The sequence below is a fragment of the Monopterus albus genome, unplaced genomic scaffold (assembly GCF_001952655.1).
Source record: "Monopterus albus unplaced genomic scaffold, M_albus_1.0 scaffold209.1, whole genome shotgun sequence".
NCBI lineage: Eukaryota > Metazoa > Chordata > Actinopteri > Synbranchiformes > Synbranchidae > Monopterus > Monopterus albus.
In genome coordinates, this window is record NW_018128089.1 from 1,755,332 (window position 1) to 1,764,547 (window position 9,216).

The 9,216-nt window shown below is 37.5% G+C and overlaps 1 long non-coding RNA gene across 2 annotated transcripts in view; it reads left to right on the top strand.

The window, feature by feature from the left end:
- Positions 1-108: 108 nt before the first annotated feature.
- The window catches only part of LOC109970926 (uncharacterized), a 22,093-nt gene continuing 12,985 nt past the window's right edge, over positions 109-9,216 (top strand). For both annotated transcript variants that reach the window (XR_002276469.1, XR_002276468.1), the window contains exons 1-2: positions 109-427; positions 3,880-3,956. This is a non-coding gene — a long non-coding RNA (uncharacterized LOC109970926). The remainder of the gene's footprint in view (positions 428-3,879; positions 3,957-9,216) is intronic.

Below are 9,216 nucleotides of genomic sequence, written 5' to 3' on the forward strand. Positions count from 1 at the left end.
TTGTCACAATTAACATTTATTTTATATTCATGTCTCTGCTCCCATATAGTCTTTAAATGATCAAAACAGCGCCCCCTGGCTTGTAAAGGCTGGTAAGCGTCAATCCGTGTGGTCAAAAGTGGTACTGCACTCAGACCGTCGATGTTAAGCCCAGCGGAAGAGAAGCAGGTGACAGTGATTAAACCATAATAGGGGTAGTGAAGCTGTTATTGGAAAACAAACTGTTCGAGGTAAGGTTTCTTCAGAGTATGGCCAAACTAATTACAGAAATGTGAGAAGTCGTTCAAATGAAACAAGCAAGGGAGTTAGCCAGTTAGCTAGGATAACTGTTAATAAATAAAATACTTGGCGGCCCAAACACGTGCGGGAAATAAGAAGACATTGTGGATATAATCCTACATTAAAAGAGGACAGGACTTCAAATAAAGTGAGTTAAATACACCCCCTGTATACCGATTTTGTTACATTTTCTACCTTGTCGACATTTACTGTACGTGTTTAGTAGGTCTGTGCTGTACCTTATGGTTATAGTTTTGTAAATAGTGTGGGTACTAATTTGTGTTGTTGCTGCTCTTGTTAATAGTTATATTCGGCACTTTAAAGTACCTTACGTGTCACGTCTTCGAAGCGTCTGTATTCTGTACTGTAATACTATTTAATGCTAATGTTAGCAAAAGTGGCTACACTATGCTAACACGCTAGGTATCCTATAGTGTTGAATGAAACGAAACAACACGTGACACCATAATCTGGGGGTCTTATTAGTGAAACTTAACTCATTCACCACCGCCTCTTTGGGTCTCTGCACAAGATGTTCATTATACTACAGCATTTAAAAAAATCTTTATTAAAGTTACAGAAGCTCTAAAAGTCGGACTCTGTGTGACTCCGGGAGCTGGGGAGATACGCAGGTGTAGTGTTGGAAGAAGTAGAAATGTCACCTCCTATAAATACTCCAAAGGTCGTACTTTCAAAAATTGAAAAGTATTAGCATCAGAATATGCTTTTAGTAGCCAAAGTAACGGTAGTGATTCTGCAGAACAGCCGATTTCACATTAATGTCTGATACTACTGGACCCTACTGACTGATACATTACTGTGTTCATCACTTTAATGCTGTAGCTCCTAAAGGTGGAGCTGATGTTGGTACTTGAAATCCTGCTGGGTAGCTCGTGAAATTCCCATCGGGATAAATAGAGTCTGATGATTCTACTGTGTTTGGTTTGATTCATCTGATTCTGAAAAGGAACAAAAGTTATCATACATGTAGTGTAGTAAAAAGTACGAGGTTTGTCTCTGATATGTAGTGAAATCACAGTACGAAGTAGCAAGACATTAAAATATATAACTCTCACAATTGTATTTACTTGACTAAATGTACTTTCCACCACTGAGCAGGGGAGCCAGCTGCCAGTCACACCTGTCAAACATCAAAACCTTCTATAACCTAAAATCTTACTAATGGAGCATCAACTTCCAACATTACCATCAAGTCTGATTTAAGAGACTGAGTGCATTAAATCACGTAGAAAAAAATCATTGATCTATTGTTAAATATTATTATATTTTATATTATTATATATGTTATTATTAAAATTATTGAACCTCTGGAGCAGGTTAGCTGTGTGGCATTAGTTACCGTGGTGATCTAGCCCAATTATAAATGAGCCCAAAGCCCAAAGATATCTGGGTAAGCCACTGATCTCATTTCATGGCACAGGCCCCTGGTCGCATATCTTATGTTTACCTGCAACACCTAAGCCTCGAGGCCAGCAGGTGGCACCACAGACCAGAGTTTAACCACGTTAGCGCCGCAACCATCAGATCATGTTTTCAGATGACGATCATAGATTTGCTCTGCGGTTCAAACCAGCAACTCTTATTTGGTTTAGTCACTATAACATGATCCACCACAGCAGCTTTTAAACTACTGAGCATACCCTTTTGTTGGTTAGGAACACGTCTTCCACAGCTCAGGGTGAATCCGATTCTGTCACTGTGAAACTTTACAGAGGGCGGTTATGTATTTCTTTTTCAATGATATTTACACAACTATACTTTAATTTTCAGTTTTTCTTTTGTTCTGTGTTTTCTCTTATCCTTCCTTGTAGCTTTGAGTGAGTCCAGCCTAAATAATAAGTGTTTGTATAATTGGTGAGAAACCATGAAGCCTTTTGCTTGGGGCAAAAACAACAGACGCACATTTACTTTAAAATGATATGTACTTTCTAAAAGTCAATTTATAGTAGTGTGGTGACATTTTTTTAAGCTTGTTTTTCTGAATGGGGGCAAATTTTTCCGGAATACAAGCTTTTTTGAATTTTCTTGTAGTATATATGTGGCCCAGTTAATGTAAAAGGCTGTTTATTGTGTTTATAAATAACTACCCAATTGTGGATTTCTTGTTAAAGGACACATTCACATTTTTAAGTCTGTTTTCTTGCTGAACTGTGATGGAGATAAAAATAAGAGTGGATTTGCCACTAAAAAGACAAAATGTGGAGGATATTTTCTTGATTTGTCCAAATCAGACTCATATTGGCTTCAGATCAACTTTTCACACAGTGTTAATGACCAGTGTGGAGAGGAGCAGGTGAACCAACCAGCAGTTCTCACAGTGTACATACAGGCATGTGAGTAGTGCAAAGTACATTGTGAACCAGATGTGAAAAATGTCATTTGATACTGAAATAGTTTTCTAAAGGGGTGCCCTGACTTCCTGCAGGAGGTTTCAGTGCTGCAGGGAGTTCAGGTGAATCACTGCTGACAGAAAATGAAACACATTAAAGCCACATTAGAAACAGCCAAGCCCAGTGAGTCCATAGAAACAGTTTGTTCTGTTGCTGTTTGACTGTTTGCAGGATGGGAGGACAGGCACCTCAGTAATTTGTGATAAATATAGAAGCGAAGTTGTATAAACACTTAGTCATTAGATGGTCTTATATGACCATAAACCACTGTGAGCAACAGCACATAGTACAGTATTTCTTTGGCACATTTATATAATTAGAATGTGATTCTGTAGTTCTCAGTCGCTGTATTATGGTCTAAAGTCACGATAGTTTTGCTCCTACTGTGCATGATTTTACATCCTGGCTCATCTCATAATTCAGTTTTAAACCTGATTTTGAACCTAACTGGATGAATTTCATATTAAATGGATTAATTTCTTTGTTCATATTTTTATATATCTTCTAGGTTCTCTTTTATATTCCTGCCCTAGTTTTAAATGTTCAGACTGTGTCCTACCAAGCTGTCTGAAAGTCTTAAAGAGCATCACGTTCATTTTGTTTTATGCCAAGAAAAAAGTCTTAAATTTTCCCTTTTGGCTGCTGTAGATTTGGCTGTAATGTTAGTTGTAAAATGCTTTTACATGTCCCTGTGAGCTCTCTTAAACCTCTAAACTAAAAGTAAAAATAATAAAATAAATAAAACTAAACGCTTCTACATGACTTCTCCCATCTTTGGCCAGTGTGGCCCTGAAACAGTATTAAATTGCATTCTCTGACTGCAGAAACCAAAAATAAACCATGGTTTATTTTAGAAGCTAGACACAGAAATGAGATTGTACAATGAAACTTCCATTGTAAGTTTGAGACCAGGTGGACTAAACTTTGGTTTCAGTTTACCTGAATCCATGGGCGAGACCTATCCACAGGGAGTTCAGGTCTCAGGGCGCCTGGCTGCTGTTCTTACAGAACAGTCAAGCCCAGTCAAACACTGATAAGTGTTGCCTTTTGATAACGGTCACTTACTTGCGTCACAGTTAAGTGCTAACTTATCACTGTCAGGTGATTACCTAACAGCCTGTTGATGACAGCCTGTTAAAACTGTGGCTTCAGCCAGAATAAAATCTGAATGTCTGTCTGTTCTCTACAGGTTTCAGAAGAGACAAGCTGAGGTGGTACAAGCAAACTGCAGCCTCCACAACTGACTGTGATAGGCTGTCAATCAAGGTAAACACCACCACACATTGACCTTATGCAGCCCATCCATTTTTTGTTTGCGTCCTGTCAAGTGTCTTGGTCCTGATTGGTTCCAGCTGTACAGAGCTAAGTTCACACGCCCCTGTTTATGAAGAGGTCATGTTACCTGACAGCACCACATCCATCATAGGTATCAGATTAAAACAGGCAGTCCTCCAACTGAAGTAGGTCGTTTGTCCCTCTGATCTGACTCATAGCAGCAGACCTGCAGCGGGTGTTACCATGGTAACAATAATAAACTCATGGTTAAGGTTGTAGATGGCCCGTTTGGTTAGGTTTATGCACAAAAACAGCTTGCTCAGGTGTAGGAAAGATCATAGTTTGGGTTAAATGAGTACCTGCTCAAGGTAAAAGGATCTTTGTTGTCATGGTTACCTACAGAGCTAGCTAACCTGCAGCTAGCGTGCCTTTTCAAGAGGACTGACGTTTACCTGATGTGTACAATGATGCAGGTTATTAATATTAATGGCGTGGATCACAAATGATTTTGATTACTGAGCCAGATGTATGATGATGTGGTCTGGAGCTGATTAACAAACATGAATTCAACATAGCTAAATCTAGACAATAAAACAATCTGTCATGAATATATATATATATAAACAAAGTGCAGTGTCTGCTGGACCTTTTTGACAATTAACATTTTAATAATTAAAATTGAATATAAATAAAAACTTGTTGCAAGGTTCCGGGTTGTGTGGCTACAATTATTCACAGTAAAGTATTGAACGTAATGCAATACAACAAAAACAGACATGCAAACTAAAACCTGAAATGAGTGAGAGTGTGAGTCAAGTTGGACATTTCCTTGTCTGTGATCAGTCAGTAAGATGCTGACGGAGTCACCGAACAAGGAAACACAGCAGAGCCTAACCCAATCTCTTCAGTTTTTCATCAGCTTCATTGTCATATAATTTTCTAGTTCATAAATTAAAAACTGGTGTTTCACCTCCCTTCACATCTCGTCTGCTGTTTTGGTCTTTGTGAAGCTTTTTTGTTAAAAGAAGAACTTTGCTTGAAGAACACAAGACACCTGCAACAGTGCAGATCCACTTTCAGCCTGGAATTTTCCTGCAGCAAAACAATACAGCTCAAACTGGGATATTGACACTGCTGAAAAACTGCACAGTGAATGGAAATATGATGATTAACACCAGTGGCAATAAAACCACAAAGGAGAGAGTGATGACCAAGCCACAATGCATTTAAAAGAAGGGCAAAATGATATTGATAATACAGTTCAATAAGATGGAGATGTACAAAACAATGATGCAAAAAGGCCTAATAATAAACTGAACTGATTATGAATGGATGTGGCAATAAACTCAAAAAAGAAAAAACAAGATTAATTATTGTCAAAATGGTTTATTTTAAACAAAATGTCAGCGATTACTACTGATAGTCTTCATTCTTACATCATTTTTTATGTAATATAAAATAGTAATAGTTCTGACAAGAATATTGTAAATTAAAAACAAAATATAAAATATTAAAATGACCATACGAGTGATTTATATAGTGCATTAAGCAATATTTCAGACAGGATTTTAAGATCATATTTGTTTTATGAATTTAACATACAACAGTTATGTACTTAAAATTGTAATAGCAATGATAATTACATACCAAATTACAGTGGAAGAATATGATAACATAGGTAGTGATTTTTTTTTTCATGAATGGCATTTTTTAAATGTACCGAAAAAATATGATTAAAATGAGGCCATGATTTTAAACACATTAAGAGCACATAATCATAGTCACATAGTTTTTTGGTGCTACACGGTGAAATTGCATGTGTTCATATGTACTAAGGAGCATCAGTGGAGTTTTGTGGCAGAGAAACAGATAAAATGTGGTAATGTAGGAATTTGCACATCTGGTCTCAGGCATTTTGTATTTTAAGATTTTCCAGTTCAGGGACACAGAAATCAGGAAGGAGAGGATGGAAGTTTATCCAGATACCCTCAGCGCCTGATGTACCACGACTGTGACAGAGGGAACTGTGGCTGAAGTGTAACATCTGGAGTGTTAAAGCAGGTGTAAACACCCTGCTGTCAGTCGTCTGAGACCTCATCAGAGTAAGAATATGTTTGAGGAGGGAGAGGCTGTTTGTAAATTGCTCCCCAGACGAGAATGTCGGGGGCCTTCTACGGGCTTTCAGCTCAGACCATGCTTCAGTTACTGAACCAAATAAAAGAGGATTTGACTGGCAGGAGACTGCGGGACTGCAGCTCCCAAATATTGGTTGGTGTCTTCAACCGTATTAAAGTTCAGTTGCTATAAACATGGACTTCTCTGCTGTCCCTCTCAGCCCACACATGCACAGTACCGGCAGCAGGTCGCAGCCTGTATTCAAATGATCACCTGTTTTCATTTACATCATTAGTGTTGGTAAATGTGTGTTAAATTGGGAAAAATAAAAACGCTGTGCCGCAATATTTTCTGTGCCTGACAGTGATTTGCTCCAGGTTTAGTAAATATCCCCCATAATGTCTATAGTAAAGCTAATAATACTATTGTTGTTATGAATATACAAACATGTGGTTAAAAATAATAAAAGTATAGTATCATCTTAAGCATTTGTTTGGATCAAAATGTTTTTAGAATGTAAATTTAATGAGCCAATTGATTAACATTAGCAGCAGATATATCAGTGGCAGTTATCAGAGAGAATATAAAATACACACACAAGTACACAAGTAACATTTATATCATGTCAGGTTTGTTTTTCTTTTTTCTAATTTGACAATTTGTATAATTCCAATAATTCTAATACAAATGGTAATATCTATAGCTAATAACATAACAAAATGACAATAGTACTAGTACAGCTTAATGTAGTTTTTAAAATGTACAAATATAACAACTGGTATATTATTTTAAAGCGTGTCTTTTGTTGTAAGAATGCTGTGGTGTGTAGCATTTTCCTGACAATAAATGTTGTTCATTAGCTTTTTTAATAATATAGAGCTTCACTGTGCTTTGCAGGCAATAAATAAAAGCTAATGAAATGAAAAAATGTTTGTTAGATGTTCATCCAAAAATCAACATACAGCAGGTGTGGTCTGTGTAAAAACAATGTTTTTCATTGTGATTTTGTAAAGTGTTGGTCTTTCTGCCAATTAACAGGTCATAAAGTTGCATCGCTATTGGTTCATCGCGTATGTCCCTGTGTGGTTCTTCATCGGATTTTCCATTTTGTCCTGAAAGAGAGGAGTTAAGGAGTGAGTGTCAAACACAGGGTTCTTATTTACATGCCCTCTCCTTTGCTTTCTTAGTCTTTGAGGTTGTTGGAAGCTTTTTACTTTTTCAGTTTTCATGGAGCTAGGCTAGCAGTTTGTGCTAAGCTAGGTTAAATGTGCCCAGGATTTGTTTTTGTTTCTGTTGTGAGACTTCTCACAATGTCAGATTATGGAGAGGTATTTATTTGTTAGTGCAACTTAATAAGGTTAAGACATTAAATAAGTTCCACTAAGTGGAACTAATATGCAAATGTAGGGTTAAATAGATTTGAGCATAACTGAGATGGTCCTAAAGGGGTTTTTCCAGGAACTTAACAAAACGAGTGTTTGCAGAGCAGTTACTGATGATCTGTTAAATGTCCACGTCTTCACACCTCAAGCATTAGCATTACAAGCAGGGTTGCGTAAAGAGGGGCTGATATTGGTTTAGAAGTGAAAACCAGGAGTTCACTCATTGGTTTATGGGTAAAATGGGGACTTCAGTGAGCGGGCTGCGGCTAAATGTGCCCAGGATCTGTTTTCGTTTCTGTTGTGAGGAGACTTCTCACAATGTCAGATTATGAAGAGGTATTTATTTGTTAGTGCAACTTAATAAGGTTAAGACATTTAATAAGTTCCACTAAGTGGAACTAATATGCAAATGTAGGGTTAAATAGATTTGAGCATAACTGAGATGGTCCTAAAGGGGTTTTTCCAGGAACTTAACAAAATGAGTGTGTGCAGAGCAGTTACTGATGATCTGTTAAATGTCCATGTCTTCACACCTCAAGCATTAGCATTACAAGCAGGTTGTGTAAAGAGGGGCTGATATTGGTTTAGAGGTGAAAACCAGGAGTTCGCTCATTGGTTTATGGGTAAAATGGGGACTTCAGTGAGCGGGCTGTGGGCAAAACAGTGAAGACATCACATTTCTGCAAGTCTGTGTTCTGCTTGTTCAACAGCCGTGTGGTTAACTGCTCCTACAGCCTTAGTTACTGGCTGATTGGTGCACTGTGGAGTGATCCTTCATGGCCTCTGTTTTCTGACTGCTCAGCAGCCCCTCCCTCCTAAACAAAGGCCAACAGAGAATATACAGTGTCAAACCAAAGCAGGACGGTTCGCGTCAATATTGGAGGTTATGTGGGGTGAAGTACCAGGTTTACCACTCATTATGTTCCCATAGTGGAAACGCATCATAGGAGGTATTAATTGTAAGTATAGGTTAAAAAGAGTTAATATTATTAAGGTGGTGCTAACAGGTATTAATGTAACTACAGAGTAAACATTTCATTAACATTTATAGAAACATTACTACCAGGTGTTAATCGATGACTACATTAAAAGGATTTTATTAACATTTAGACGTTACTAAAGGGTATTAACGCTGCTGCAGTATACGGTAAAAAGATTTTACCGTATTCACCACAGTGAGTGAGAATTCTATACGTTTACATCTAAATTATGACTGACTAATGATTTACTAAAACACAAGTAGCTTAGTTTAGCCAATGAAAATTTGCTACTTTCACCACAAAGGTCAGTGAACACACAATCTGACTGCTTTTGTTTGTCCTTTTCCCTGTCGTTATAACCACATCTATCACATTACAGGTAGGTGTTGCCCCTATCTGTTCATATTCCCTGTGCAATTGTTGACTGCCTTGTATAAAATGCAAGCCACTGAATGACTGTTACAGTAATCTCCCCAACCCAGTACACACCTGATTAGATTTAGGATACGTCGCTCCATGTACAGGATAACATACAGTGGGTACGGAAAGTATTCAGACCCCCTTAAATTTTTCACTCTTTGTACAGGATAACATACAGTGGGTACGGAAAGTATTCAGACCCCCTTAAATTTTTCACTCTTTGTTATATTGCAGCCATATGCTAAAATCATTTGAGTTCATTTTTTTTCTCATTAATGTACACACAGCACCCCGTATTGACAGAAAAACACAATTTTTGACATTTTTGCAGATTTAAAAAAGAAAAACTGAAAT